Source organism: Dasypus novemcinctus, chromosome 12 (genome assembly GCF_030445035.2).
Source record: "Dasypus novemcinctus isolate mDasNov1 chromosome 12, mDasNov1.1.hap2, whole genome shotgun sequence".
NCBI lineage: Eukaryota > Metazoa > Chordata > Mammalia > Cingulata > Dasypodidae > Dasypus > Dasypus novemcinctus.
In genome coordinates this window covers 52,859,827-52,874,878 of record NC_080684.1, presented here as the reverse complement: position 1 = coordinate 52,874,878, position 15,052 = coordinate 52,859,827, and the positions used below count along the sequence as shown (strand labels likewise).

The 15,052-nt window shown below is 38.4% G+C and overlaps 1 protein-coding gene across 3 annotated transcripts in view; it reads left to right on the top strand.

Annotated features, from left to right (window-relative positions):
- PTPRR (protein tyrosine phosphatase receptor type R) overlaps nucleotides 1-15,052 on the top strand; it is a 292,671-nt gene that overhangs the window by 19,097 nt on the left and 258,522 nt on the right. The gene's annotated exons all lie outside the window — the stretch shown is intronic.

The window sequence follows — 15,052 nt, the reverse complement described above, 5'->3', positions numbered from 1 at the left end:
AGTTTTGGAATTGGGCAGTATTACTTTCCCTATTTAAAAAAAAAATTGTTTAGCTATTGGATTTCTTTTGACTTTCTAGACATATTTTAAAATCAATTACAAAAATGTTGCTAGGATTTTTATTGCAATCTGGAAGAATTGACATCTTTACTACATAGAGTCTTCCCATCTGTGAACACAGTATGTCTTTCCATTTATTTAGGTCTTCTTTGATTTCTTTCATCAGCATTTTGTAGTTTTTAGTATACAGATTCTGTACATGTTTTGTTGTTTATACATGAGTATTTTATTTCTTCAAGTTGTTCACAATGTTTTTATTAATCTCAGTTTTCAATTATACAAGCCAGCTTATAGAAATGCCATTGATTTTGTAAGATGACCTTCTTTCCTGTGACCTTGCAAAGTCAATGCTAGTTCAGGGAAGATTTTGGTAGATTTCTGGCATTTTCTACATAAACAATCATGTCAGCTGTGAATAGAACTGTTTTCTTTCTTCTTTTCCAACCTGTATATCTTTTACTTTTCTTTGTCTTTTTTAACATATAGGACCTCAGTACAATGTTGTCTAGAAGTGGTAAGAGTGACCATCCTTGCCCTGTTCCCTCTCTTAGGAGAAAGCGTTCAGTCTTTCACCATTAAGCATGTTGGTAGCTGTGGGTTTTTGTGTACATGCACTTATCAGATTGAGGAAGTTCCCTTTTATTCCTAGTTTGCTGATTTTTAAAATTGTGAATGGATGTGAATTTTGTTAAATGCTATTTCTGCATCAATTGATATGGTAACGTGATTTTCTTCTTTTGACTATCAATATGGTGGATAATATCAGTCAATTTTCAAAAATATTCTGTCGTGGTTTGAAGCTGTATGTACCCCAGAAAACATGTTCTTATATCTAATCCATTCCTGTGGGTGTGAACCCATTGTAAGTAGGACCTTTTGATGAGGTGTGACCCACCTTTATAAGAATGGGTCTTAATCCTATTACTTGAGTTATTTATAAACCTAGTGAAATTCAGACAGACAGAGACAAAGCCACAGGAAGCAAGACGCTGGACATCAATAGAACCTGGAAGAGATGCTGCCATGTGCCTTAGGATCCATGAATCGCTGGCAGGCAGCCCCAGAATGCCTCATTCTTTGGGAAGAAAGCATCACTTTGATGACACCTTGATTTGGACTTTCTGTTAGCCTCAAAACTGTAAGTAAATAAATTCCCATTGTCTAAGCCGAGCCATTGCATTAGTATTTGCTTGAGCCTCACAGGAAACTGAAACATATTCCTAGGATAAGCCCCGCTGGTCATGGTGTATTATTCTTTTTATTTTGGATCCAATTAGCTAATATTTTGTTGAGAAGTTTCTTTGGTCTTTTTTGTCAAATTTGTTGTTAAGGATTTTTGCATCTGTGTTCAGAGGGGATATTAGTCTGACATTTTCTTTTTTTGTACTGTAATAGTCTGCAAAAGGGGTGCTGATGCAACATACCAGAGATCAGTTGGCTTTTATAAAGGCATTTATTTGGGGTAAAAGCTTACAGTTACTAGACCATGAAAAAGTCCAATTCAAGGTACCAGCAGAGATGCTTTCTCACCAAAGTAAGCTACTGTTGATACTGGCAGGTTGTCACATGGTGAAACAAGAAGACTGCTGATCTCTGCTCAGGTTTCTCCTTCCCCTCCAAGCTTCCTCTCTCATCTGCAATTGCTCTGCTTCTTCCCAGTTTCAGCTGCAGGCTGGTATAGGGCTTGTCTATATCAGTCTCAGCAATTGCAGTCTCTTCCCAAGGTCAGCTGTAAGCTATCAGGCAAATGGCTCATTTCTCTTAGGGGCTTCAGCTGTTTAAGTCTTCTCCTTTCAGTCACATGGCAGGATGAAAAATGACAGAGCTCTCTTTCTTTGTCTGTCTATGTGAGTGTCTTTATATTAGACCCAGCAAGGGGGAAGGGACTCAAACTGAGTCATGCCCACTGACATAGTTGAATCAAAAGCCCAAAGCAATCTTGTCAAATAATCTAATCAAAGTCCCCTCAGCTGAATTTAATGCAATCAAAGGATATCACACGCAGAGAAATAGATTAGTTTGCAAACATAATATTTCCCTTTTGGGGATTCATAAAACTATCTCAAAATGCCACAAGTACTTTCTTCTATGGTTTTGTTATCAGGGTAATAATGGTCTCATAAAATGATTTTGGGTATTTGCCCTCCTTTTCTACTTTCTGGAAAAGGCTGTGTGGAATTGGTTGGTAATTTTTATTTAAATATTTGGTAGAATTTGCCAATGAAACCATCTGAGCCTCGAGATTCCTTTTTTTAACAAGAAATGTAATTCCTACTAGGACACTTTAGGTTATCTAGTTCATCTTGGGTGCATTTCAGTAATTGGTTATTTTAAAGGAATTCGTCACTGCATCTAAGTTGTCAAATTTATGGGCAGAGAGTTGTTCGCGTTCCTCCCTTGTTATCCTTCCCCCTCTCCACCCCAAGATAGCTCTCTTGTCTGCTTGCTTGTTGTTTTTGCTTGTTGTCTGTTCATTGCCTGTTTGTTTTTTCTTTAGAGGCACCCCCATGTGGGAGGCAGGCACTTAACTGATTGAGCCACATCCACTCCCCATGTGTTTTGTTTTTGTTCATAGCTCCTTGTTTGCGCATTGTCTTGCTTGTTGTTGTTTTTTTCTCACTGTCTGCTTGTTGTGTTTGCTTGATGTCTGCTCATTGCCTGTTTGTTGTTTGTCTTCTTTAGGAGACACCGGGAACTAAATGTGGGATCTCCCATATGGGAGGTGGGCACTCAACTGCTTAAGCCACATCCACTCCCCTCTATTTTTCAAATTAATTTTATTTTTTAATTATCTTTTTTTTGGAAGTTAATAGATCACAAAAAAGTTGCATTAAAAAATATAAGAGGGGAAGCAGACTTGGCCCAATGGATAGGGTGTCTGCCTACCACAAGGGAGGTCTGCCGTTCAAACCCTGGGCCTCCTTGACCCATGTGGAGCTGGACCATGCGCAGTGTTGATGCACGCAAGGAGTGCCATGCCACACAGGGGTGTCCCCTGCATAGGGGACCCCCACATGCAAGGAGTGCACCCCATAAGGAGAGCTGCCCAGAGTGAAAGAAAGTGCAGCCTGCCCAAGAATGGTGCCACACACATGGAGAGCTGACACAACAAGATGACACAACAAAAAGAAACACATATTCCCAGTGCCGCTGGTAAGGGTAGAAGCAGTCACAGAAGAACACACAGCAAATGAACACAGAGAGCAGACCACTTGGCGGGGGAGAGAAATAAAATTTTAAAAAAATAAAAAATATAAGAGGTTCCCATATACCCCCCACGCCCCCCACCCCACTCCTCCCACATCAACAAACTTTCATCATTGTGGCACAGTCATTGCATTTGATGAATACGTTTTGGAGCACTGATGCACCACATGGATAATAATTTACATTGTAGTTTACGCTCTCCCCAAATACATTCAGTGGGTTATGGCAGAATATATAATGTCAGCATCTATCCCAGCAATATCATTTTGGACTACTCCAAATCCCAAAAATGCCCTCACATCACATCTCTTCCTCCCTCTCCCTGCCCTCAGCAACTACTGTGGCTACTTTCTGCACATCAATGCTATAATTTCTTCCATTACTAGTTACAATAGTTCTATAGTAGAATATCAGTAAGTCCACTCTAATCCATATTTTATTCCTCCATCCTGTGGGCCTGGGATGGTGATGTCCACTCCACCTCTATATTGAGAAGGGGGGCTTAGATCCCACATGGATGATGGATGCAATTCTCCTGCTTGTAGTTGTAGGCACTCTCAGTTCCCTGGTGTGGTGGTTGACTATCTTCACCTCCCTGTTAGCTGACCTGCATAAGTCCAACAAACCAGAGGGTAGAAGTTGCAACTCTGCTGAGGCTCAGGGCCTAGTTGGCACATGGACAGTCCAGAGATTCAAGTCTCCTGAGTATACACCAACCCTAACACCAACCATAGGTTCAGTAAAAGTGACAGAAGAAGCATGTGTAGAAAGGTCACATCTGATTCCAACTCTATCACACTCAGGAACACAAATTATTCCAAAGTAGGGTCCACTGACATAGTACTGAGCTCCAAAGCCATCTGTCATGACCATAGAAGCTGTGTTTCACCATAGCCCTCGGGAGCACCAGTACTTGTGGTTGTATCTACTTTGACTGTCTCTGGGATCCTGCAAAGGCATACATAAGCATGAACCCTCTGATGACCTCCCAACTCTTTTTTGAAGACTCTTATCTGTATAAACTCATTTGTCTTTGGCATTTCTCCCTTTTATTTAAGGTCAAAAAGCAGATTTTAACACATGATCCTACATGTAGGCTGAGATATTCTGCTGGTCTGAGTTGACCCTTTTATTCAAGGTCTCTTTCTAATTGCATCACCAGTTAGTGATTGGTAGTAATCCGTCAGTGCCAGGGAGGCTCATCCCAGGGAGTCATGTCCCATGCTGGGGGAAAGGTAATGCATTTACATGCTGAGTTTGGCTTAGATAATGGCCATATTTGAACAACATGGAGGCTCTCAGGAGGTAACTCTTAAGCACCCTGCAGCTCCAGGTCTAGTTCATATTTCAGGCACACAGGCTCATAAGCATAGTCATTAGTATCAAGGGTTCATCATTGGACCATCTTTCTTTGTTGGTCTTTGCCGATGCACTTGGGGGATTTTTGCTGACAGAGCTCGCCTGGCCAGGAACTCAGCACTCTCTCAGTTGTCATTTTTAACTGAAACCACTATGAAAATAACCAACATATATCCAAACATTTTTTTGTACATTATATACATGCCCTGGAGAACTCCCTCCCAACCATGTGCCTCCCATCAAGAACACCCACACCAACATTCCTCCCCTGCCATGGTTGAACCTCGCTGTGGTCCAAAACTTCTTCAAAAATGAAGCCTAACATATTGCCAATTTCAATTAATAGGAAAATGAAATAGTAGTGATAGATTTAAAGATTAGCAATAGAATACATACCAATTTATAAATACTCAAATAAAGTAAAAATAAATTGGGCTATTAAAAAATAAAAAATATTATAAAACTTTGTTTTTGACTTTTTGCCTTTCATCACTGTAATAGGTATTGCCCTATGTGTTCAGTGGCAAGGCAATTTCTTTCATTTCTTCCTCAGTGTCTACATCCTTTCTTTCTTTTTTTCCTAATTTTAAATTTTGTCTTCAAAAAAGTTTCAGTTCGCAGTATTTCACATTTACAATATAAGGGACTCCCATATATCCAACGTCCAATGCTTTGCCCCCTTCCCCAGCAATGATCTTTTTACATGTTCATGTTATATTTGCTGCAACTGATGTACAGATATTGAAACATAGCTAACAAACATGGTTCCATTTTGGTTTACATTATGGTTTGTATTTTAGACTGTACAATTTTCTAAATTTTTAGTTACCTTAAGTTTTACATTATGGTTTATATTTTAGCCTATAACTTTTATACAATTTTAGTTTAATTAACATGTCCTATATCCATAATTGCATGATCTTGTGGAACACTTCCATTGCACCCCAGTTACCCTGCTTCCATCTATTCTATAATTTTCTCCCCCTCTCCTCAGGGCCCACAGTGACAATCAGTCTTGACTGCTTGAAGGACCACATTCACAGATACTTGCAACAATGCTGAGGACTTGACACACTAGACTGCCTAACCCGTTGGAAGCCACCAATTCTCTCAAGAGACACAATTCCCTCTGAAAGCATTAGGCCTCCCCAGGATGTGGGTTTACCTTAACACTCATTGTATGGGTCTCCACCCAATGATATTACACACTATGACAAAATTAAGCACTTACACATTCCCTAGAAGCCTGCCCCTGTGCCAGATGTCCCCTCTTAAGCAAATTAAACAGGTAATCCTTCCTTATTATATTTTCTAAAGGGTTTTCTCAACATGATAGTTTCAACCACATACCTGACAATCTCCCATGTTCAACTGTTCCCCCCAGCCCTCCCCCCAATTCCTTGGGCTATCTGACCCATCCTCCCAACCCTAGCCTCCCTCAAGCCCACAAAACCCTACCCAAAGGTATTCCTATGTCCCCATCTTATCCCTTCCCTGTGCAAATACTTACCTCCAGCTTATCATAGATTTCACCCAGGTAGGCATCAGCTCACAACCTTTCTCTCCCCCCCAACTTCCTTTAAGTCTATCATCCAGTCTCTAGCTCTCTGAGACAACTTGGTTTGCTTATTTTATATCAGAGAGGTCATATAGTACTTTCCCTTCAATGCCTGGCTTGCTTCACTCAACATAAGGTACTCAAGATTTATCCTTATTATCCCATGTGTTTGTACTGTGTTCCTTCCTATAGCTGAGTAGTATTCCGTTGCATGTATATATCACATTTTATTTATCCATTCATCTGTTGATGGGCGTTTGGGTTGGTTCCAACTTTTGGCAATAGTGAATAATGCTGCTATGAACATTGGGGTGCATATATCAGTTTGTGTCCTTGTTTTCAGTTCTTCTAGGTATATACCCAGCAGTGGGATTGCTGGGTCATATGGCAAAGATATAGCTAGTTTTTTGAGAAACCACCAAATTGTCCTCCAGAATGGCTGGATCCTTCTGCATTCCCACACAGGGATGAGGGTTCCCATTCTTCCACATCCTCTCAGACACTTGCAGTCTTCTGTTTTTTTGATAGTCACCAGTCTTATGGGAGTAAGACTCATTGTAGTTTTGATTTGCATTTCCCTAATAGCTAGTGATTTTGAGCATTTTTTCATGTGCTTTTTAGCCATTTGTATTTCTTTTTGAAGAAGCGTCTGTTTAAATCTCTTGCCCATTTTTAAAATGGGTTGTTTGTCTTTTTATTTTCAAGATATAGGAATCCTTTATATATATGCAGGATATTAGTCTCCCATCAGATATATGGTTACAAAATATTTTCTCCCATTGGGTAGGCTGTCTTTTCACTTTCTTGACAAACTCCTTTGAGGTGCAAAAGACTTTAATTTTGAGGAAGTCCTATTTATCTATTTCTTCTTTTGCTGCTTGTGTTTTGGGTCTTATTATCCTTTTAATGTCCATGGGGGCTGTGATTGTATTCCTCTTTCATTTCTGATATTGTAATATATGTTTTCTCTCTTTGTCAGTCTTGTTAGAGTTTTCTCAATTTTGCTGATCTTTTCAAAGAACCAGCTTTTGTTTCATTAATTTTCTCTATTATGTTTCTTTTTAAAATTTTATTTATGCTTTTAATTTTATTATTTATTTCCTTCTGTGTCTTGAATTTATTTTGCTCTTCTTTTTTTTTTTCTGGTTTCTTAAGGTAGAAGTTTATTGATTTAAGACCTTTCCTCTTTCCTAGTATAAGTATTTAATATTATAGATTCTCCTCTAGCCACAGCTTCAGCAGTAGCTCACAGATTGACATGTTCTATTTTTCATTTTAGCTCAGTTCAAAATATGTTTTAATTTGGCTTGCAATTTCTTCTTTAATCCATAAATCTTTTGAATTGTGCTGTTTAATTTCAATGAGTTTGTTCTATTATTGTTTTGTTCTATTATTGTTTCCCAGTTTAATTTTTTTATGGCCAGAGAATGTACTTTGTATGATTTCAGTTCTTTTTCATTTTAAAGTTTTGTTTTATAACCCAAGGTATGGTCTGTCTTGGTGAATGTTCCATGTGAACTTGAAAATAATGTGTGCTCTGGTGCTTTTGGAATGAGTACTCTATAAATATCTATTAGACCCAATTGGTTAATGGTATTTTTCTTTTCTTTTGTAGCCTTGCTGATTTTCCGTCTACTAGTTCTATCTTTTATTCAGATAGAAGTGTTAAAGTCTTTGACTATTATTGTAGATTTGTCTATTTTTCATTTAGGTTCAGTTGGTTTTTGCTCATGCATTTTTAAGCTCTTTTGGGGGGTGAATACAAATTTAATATTGTTATGTCTTATTGATGATTCATCTTTTTATCATTATGTAATATTCCTCTTTACCCTGGAAATTTTCCTTGTTTTGAAGTCTATAGTCTCTGATATTGATATAGTCACTTCAGCTTTTTAAAGAAATTAGGGTGTTCATGGTTTATATTTTTTTATCCTTTTTAACTTATCTGCATCATCATATTTGAAGTGAGGTTTTTGAACTCTACAACTGCACTCAAGTCCAGCCTCAAATTGGAGACCTCAGAGAGAGAGAGAAAAAAAGATATGACCATTGACTCCATTCTCTTGGAATTCAGCTCCACCAAATGTAAAGGAAGATATTCTTCCTTCAAAGCTGTGTTTCCTGCAGACTCCCATTACTGATGAAGACCACTGCTGCCATAGGTTTTGCTTGAGGTTGGTGCCTGGGGGAATGGAGAAAAGAAAAAGGAAAAAGTGAGAGAGAAGGAAGTCAGCAGTCTTCCAGCATTATGCATTCCTTTTTATTTTTACAACTAGAGGATTTTTCTGGAGCTGTCTTTGTCTGAACCCTAGTGCCCGCTATGAATTGGCCAGAGATTCCTGATGGGCAAGATGGTAAATTCATTGCTGATGTTGTAGAACTTGAATTCTGTTCTTCTTCCCCAACCTCTTGCTATTAAATATTTTTCAGGGTCCTTGAATAGATGCTTTATGTTTTAATATTTTGTCCAGGTGTTAATGCTGTTCAGTGGGACAGACAAGTTAGAGTGTGTCTAGTCCATCTTACCAAGACTCAGATCTTTCATGCCCTTTTTTATTTTTTTAAGATTTATTTTTTATTTATTTCTCTCCTCTCCTCCCCCCCCCCCCCCCCCCCGCCAGTTGTCTACTGTCTGTGTACATTCACTGTGTGTTATTCTGTGACCACTTCTACCCTTATCAGCGGCTTGGGGAATCTGTGTTTCTTTTTGTTGCATCATCTTGCTGTGTCAGGTCTCCGTGTGTGCAGCACCATTCTTGGGCAGGCTTCACTTTCTTTTGCACTGTGAAGCTTTCCTTATGGGGCGCACTCCTTGCACGTGGGTTCCCCTATGCAGGGGACACCCCTGCATGGCACGGCACTCCTTGTGCACAACAGCACTGAGCATGGGCCAGTTCCACATGGGTCAGGGAGGCCTGGGGTTTGAACTGTGGACCTCCCATGTGGTAGGTGGATGCCCTATCCATTGGGCCAAGTCTGCTTCCCTTTCATGCCTTTTTAAGTCCTTTGATATTTTATTTATTTTATTATTTATTATTTTAGTATTGTGCAAGGATGCACCAATTTCCAGAGTAGAGGGTAAAAGAGGAGATGGTTACCTTAGTAATTCTAGAATGCTACCCCCAAGTCTTCTCCATATTGAATCTGGTCTTCTGACTGCCCAGGCTCAGCTGTCCATCAGTAAATTTTAAGTCAGTAAATCCAATGCAAATGTTCAAGTATTAGCTTGCCTGAACTCTTAGTAACACAGGATATTGCTGATCACAGCTTCTTCTTGTGATCGCAGTCTCCTTGTTACATTCTTCCCTTGTTTGCTATGGTTTCACAATCTCCCATTTTTCTTTCTGCTTTCTCTGACTGCTCCTTACATGTGGTCTTCTCTGTGTCTTGATTACTGATTCTTCACTTTTCTCACTCTATAAGTTTACTTAGGCAATCATGTCACTCAATTTTTCATCTGCATACTTACATTTTTCAACTATTTATCTCCAGTCCAGAGCTGCTTCCAAAGTTCTACATAAATAGAAGTGTTTTCTAGACACCTCATCTTCTGTGTATTTTGGCACCACAAACTCATATTTTTCTCTCTCATTAAAGGGTACCACTATATATCCAGTTACCCACTAAGAATGTAGGGGTTATTGCTGAATCCCCAATGCTAGGTGTTTCCCCCAACATTAACTGGGGAAACATTACATTATCACCATTTTTGGTCACTTTTAATATCTTAATACTTCTGAAACTCATGTGTGGTCCATCCTGATGGATGTTTACCATCTAATCTGGGCTATTTTCCTCTTGCCTAGATGTCTTACCTGGTACCTTTGCATTTACTCTTACTTACTTCCAAATGATTTTCTTGTACAGTCAGACTGATTTTTCATAAAAGTAAATTTCATCTTGTTGTTTCTTAATCTTGTAAAATGCCTCATTTTTCTAATGTCCAATTTCTTAAACTTATTCAACATATATTAGAACTTTACATATTATCCTCAATATCCCTGTATTAATTTCTATGGCTGTATAATAAATTACCCCAAAGTTTAGCAGATTAAACAGCACTCATTTATTATCTCACAGTTTCTATGGATCAGAAATATGGGCATGGCCTAACCATTAATAGATCCTCGGCTTCAGGGTCACTGACAATGCTTCTGTCAAAGTTGTTGGACAAGGCTAGGGTCTTATATGAAGGCTCAACTGTGGAAGGATTTGCTTCCAAGGTCATTTACATGATGTAATAGGATTCTGTCCCTAGAGTGATGTTGGACTAAGAGCCTCACTTACTCTTGGCCAGAGGCCACTCTCACTTGCTAGTACATGGACCTCTCTAACATAGGCATTTGCTTCATTAAAATGAGAAAGAGGGATTCAACTAGCAATAAAGAAGTCACAAACTATTTTTTTAAAGATTTATTTTTATTATTTCTCTCCCCTTCACTCCCCCCCACCTTGTTTTACTCTCTCTGTCCATTTGCTGTGTATTCTTCTGTGTCTGCTTTCATTCTCAGTGGCACCAGGAAGCTGTGTCTCTTTTTCATTGCATCATCTTGCTGCATCAGCTCTCAATGTATGTGGTGCCACTCCTGCGTGGGCTGTGCTTTCATGCAGGGTGGCTTTCCTTGAGGGGTGTATGCGGGGGACACCCCTGCATGGCATGGCACTCCTTGCATGCATCAGCACTGCACATGGGCCAGCTCACCACATAGGCAGGAGGCCCTGGGTTTGAACCCTGGATCTCCTATATGATAGGTGTACACTCTATCAGTTGAGCCCATAACAAACTTTTTGACCTAACTGAAGGAGTGACAGCCCTTTGCTCTGTTAATTAGAAGTGATAGCCCACTATCAAACAGATAGGAGTACTCAGCGTGCGAATACCAGTAGTTGTGGATCATTGGGGACCATATTAAAAGTCATCCTACCACCATCTCTTACCTTCTTTTCCATATGTCTGTCTCTTAAACTCCTTGTGCTGGTTTTTGAATGATTACCTAAAATTTTCCAATTTTCTAATTCTCTGTCTAGCTGTGTTTAGTTCACTCTGTAACCCATCCATTAATTTCTTACAATTTTTCCATTTCCATGATTTCCACTTGGATTGAAACATGCCTATTCTCTTTTTCTTAAGCCCCGTATTCTTATTTTCCCTGTTATATCTCTTTTTTTAAAAACTGACATTTTAAAACCTCCATTATTTTTCTCTAATACTTATTCTTTCTGGGGCAAGAATCTTTCCACATTTTGTATCTTCTTACTGTCTCTCATGACAGTTTCTTATTGGGCTTTATAATTTATTTTAAGTTTTATAAATTCCTTTTAAATCCTAAGTTCTAGAGATATAGCTATGGAACTAATTTTTCTGTTGCTTTTCCTAAGGCCATACAGCACTCACAGGTTCTGAAACATTTTCTTCCTTAAGTTTCCATGACCCACTTGTTCCCGATTTTCCTCTTACTACACTGCCATTCCTTCTCAGTTACCTTTGCTGGTTCCTTTTTAACATACTCTCTGACTCTAAATATTAGAATGCTACAGTGGACTGTCCTAAATTTTCTTCTCTTCTTTATCTATAGCCCAGAACTTTGACTTTAAATTTTATCTGCTTTCAGTGACTTCCAGATCTCTTTCTCTAACCCTGAACTATACATTTGGATATCCAACTCTAATTCAAACTTTCCACTTTGGTATTAATAGGCATCTCAATCTTAACATTTGCAAGATATTTACTTGAGCATCTTCATAACGCTGCAGTAAATGAGGCAATAGAGAGGTAGTATTTAAATACAGAGAGGACAAAAATAATTTTAAACTGTAGCTCCATGATCTGCTGACCTCAGAGTTTGAATGTGGTAAGTTGATCATAAACCCAGATTCACAAGCTACATCTCCAGAGATTCTGCTTATGGTAATTCTAGGCTGGCCTTGGAAACCATGTTAATATTGCAGGTGATTAAGAACAACACTTTGAAAAACATTTTCCTACCTAATGGTTGTGATAGGGTTCCTATTTTACACTGACAACTTGGTTCTCATTGCTCAAGGATAGGGCAGGACTCCATCCTTTAAGATGGGATAGGAGGAGGCCCTGTAATTTGTATTTCAATTCTGTTTCAATTGTGTTTCAAACTGGATTTTCCTCCTTGTTCTGTAGACAAATTTAACACAGGAAGCTTTTGTTAACTGGACTTAAAGTGCCTCTGAAAAGGTTTGCTGCGATTGACATTATACAAAAATGAAAGCTTTAATATATAAATGTGTAATTTTCTCAGTTGTTCATTTCTTCCTCCTCTTCTTAAAAATATGCATTCTTTGAGATCTTCTGAGCTGCCTCTTTCCTTTTTATTTAATACTTAAGTGAATCCAGAGTAGAAAAATTGCCAGTTTTTACAACTTTAGCATATCAATCCTTCCATCGAAAGATCAAGTGTTATATTACCAATATATAATTCTACCTTACCAGTATGCCTTCACTGTTCAGTAGAGATTTAAAGATAGGTAATTTCTCGGTCAGTTCAAGTGCTTTCTTCTTTAATATAATAGACATTTTGGGACTTATATTCTGGTACAGTGGATTTAGTGTTTCAAATTATTCAAATCACAATTACATTTCTTGTGAATTCTGGAATAGCAATAGAAACTATCAATTCTTCAATTCTGAACAGGCTAAATAGACTGTTACTTTTTTAAGCAATCAAGCTACCATAATTTCCCAATGATAATGATTAGACAGTGAATGACCTGGAAATAACTCTGAATTTTGTTCTTCTGCATGAAATAAGAGTTCCTCAAAATTGGAAAGTAAACTGTCATTAGGAACATGTGTAATATCAAATTCAGAACAGGGTACTTCAATATTATTACTCTTACCACTCTTTTATTAATGGTAAATGATGCTAAAAGTTTTTTGTTGTATGTTAGCATTCTGAGAACAAGATGTTCAATTAGATTTTACTAAAAGTAATTTACTAAATAATATTGTAGTGTCTTAATTCCTACACTTCTGAAAGGTAGACCATTTCTTCCCTTTCTTTTGAGAGAACTGAGTCTGTTAAGAGCAGCAATGAAGTGGTTGTCTTTGGGTTCAGAAACAGAATGGGCAAATTATTTTTTACCTTTTTTACTATTACTTAATTAAGTAATATTACTTAATTATGGATGGTCCATTGTTTTGGAAAAGTCATATCATATGCTTGAATGAACTTAGATTTCCCACCTTAGAGGTTGACTACTTGCCAAAATGAGAAATTTAAAATGCTCACGTGCATAAGAACTAAATCTGCCATGATAGTGTCATTGAATTTGGGCATGTTAATAGTTGAGATATGAAAGAAAAAAAAAAAAAAAAAGACTTGCAGCTACTTGCAAGGTTTAAGAAGAAATAAAAGATAAAATAATAGGAAAGTATGGAAGAATTCTTGTAAGGAGAGGTAAGTAATTTTTTAAGGACAGTCTTATATAGCTTATGGTTGCCACAGACATGCCAAGACAAAGCGTAGTGTGTATAGGGTTGCTATTATCTGCCTTTGCTATGTTAGATAATTGTGTGGATAGGTGAGTGCTCACACCACTTAACATTTTAACAGAAGCTCTTAGTTTACTTTATAATTGACATTTGATCTAGTGATTTTCTGACTCACATGTATGTGTTATGTAGTTCTTACTGTTGCCAATGTCAAATGAGAGAAACAGTTTTTAAATTCAATGGATATTTACCTAACAGAAGAAATAAAGATGAATGTATTAGTTAGGGTATTGGCTCAACTCCTGTGACTAAGACATTCAATAGAACAGTGGCTAAAAAAAGATACAAAATTATTTCTCTCTTACATAAAGGGAGAAGGAACCCTAAGTAGGAACCCTGGGGTTGATATGGTAATTCCACTTTTATCAAAAACCCGGAATCCTTTTGTCATTTTGCTCTACCGTCCTTAACACTTGGTTTCCCCTCATGCTCCCACTATATCTGCTCCCACTGTATTTGCATTTCAGCCTGCAAAGAAGAGGAATGGTGGAAAGAAAGGTGACTCACCTCATGTTTACTCATATCCTACTGGCTAACCTTTGATCAACTGGCATCCCTTCGGGGGGATCAACTGGCATTTGCTTCAGGAAGTGGATTTGGCTTAAATGATAGAGCATCAGCCTACCACATGGGAGGTCCAGGGTTCGAACCCATGTGGTGAGCTGGCCCATGCGCAGTGCTGATGTGCACTAGGAGTGCCGTGCCACTCAGGGGTGTCCCCTGCATAGGGGAGACCCATGCCCAAGGAGTGTGCCCCGTAAGGAGAGCCACCCTACATGAAAAAAGCACAGCCTGCCCAGGAGTAGCACTGCACACACAGAGAGCTGATGCAGCAAGATGACACAACAAAAAGAGACACAGATTCCTGGTGCCTCTGACAAGAGTTCAAGCGGACACAGAAGAACACACAGCAAATGCATACAGAAAGCAGACAACAGGGCAGGGAGGAGGGAAGAGGAGAGAAATTAAATATTTTTTTTAAAAACTGGCAACCCTTAGCTGCAGGGGAGGCTAGAAAATGTCATCTTATTTGAGTGGCCATATTACTTAGTAAAAAGGAGAGAAGGGATATTGTTGGACAACTGGTAGTTGCTACAACAGTGCATATCTCAAGATTTCTTTCTAAAATATTTTTCAAAGTATACATAATTAACCATAATACAAGCAGAATAAGTACAAATAAGAATTGTATATAATGCTATTGGTTAAAAGGAATAGAAGGAGCTTGAATATGATAAAAATGTTTAACATTTGAGGAGAAGATTGAACATGCAGAAATGGAAGCCCAGCAGGGTATGGGAACTGTGGGTTTCAATAAAGGAGAGTATTCCTGACTAAGGAGA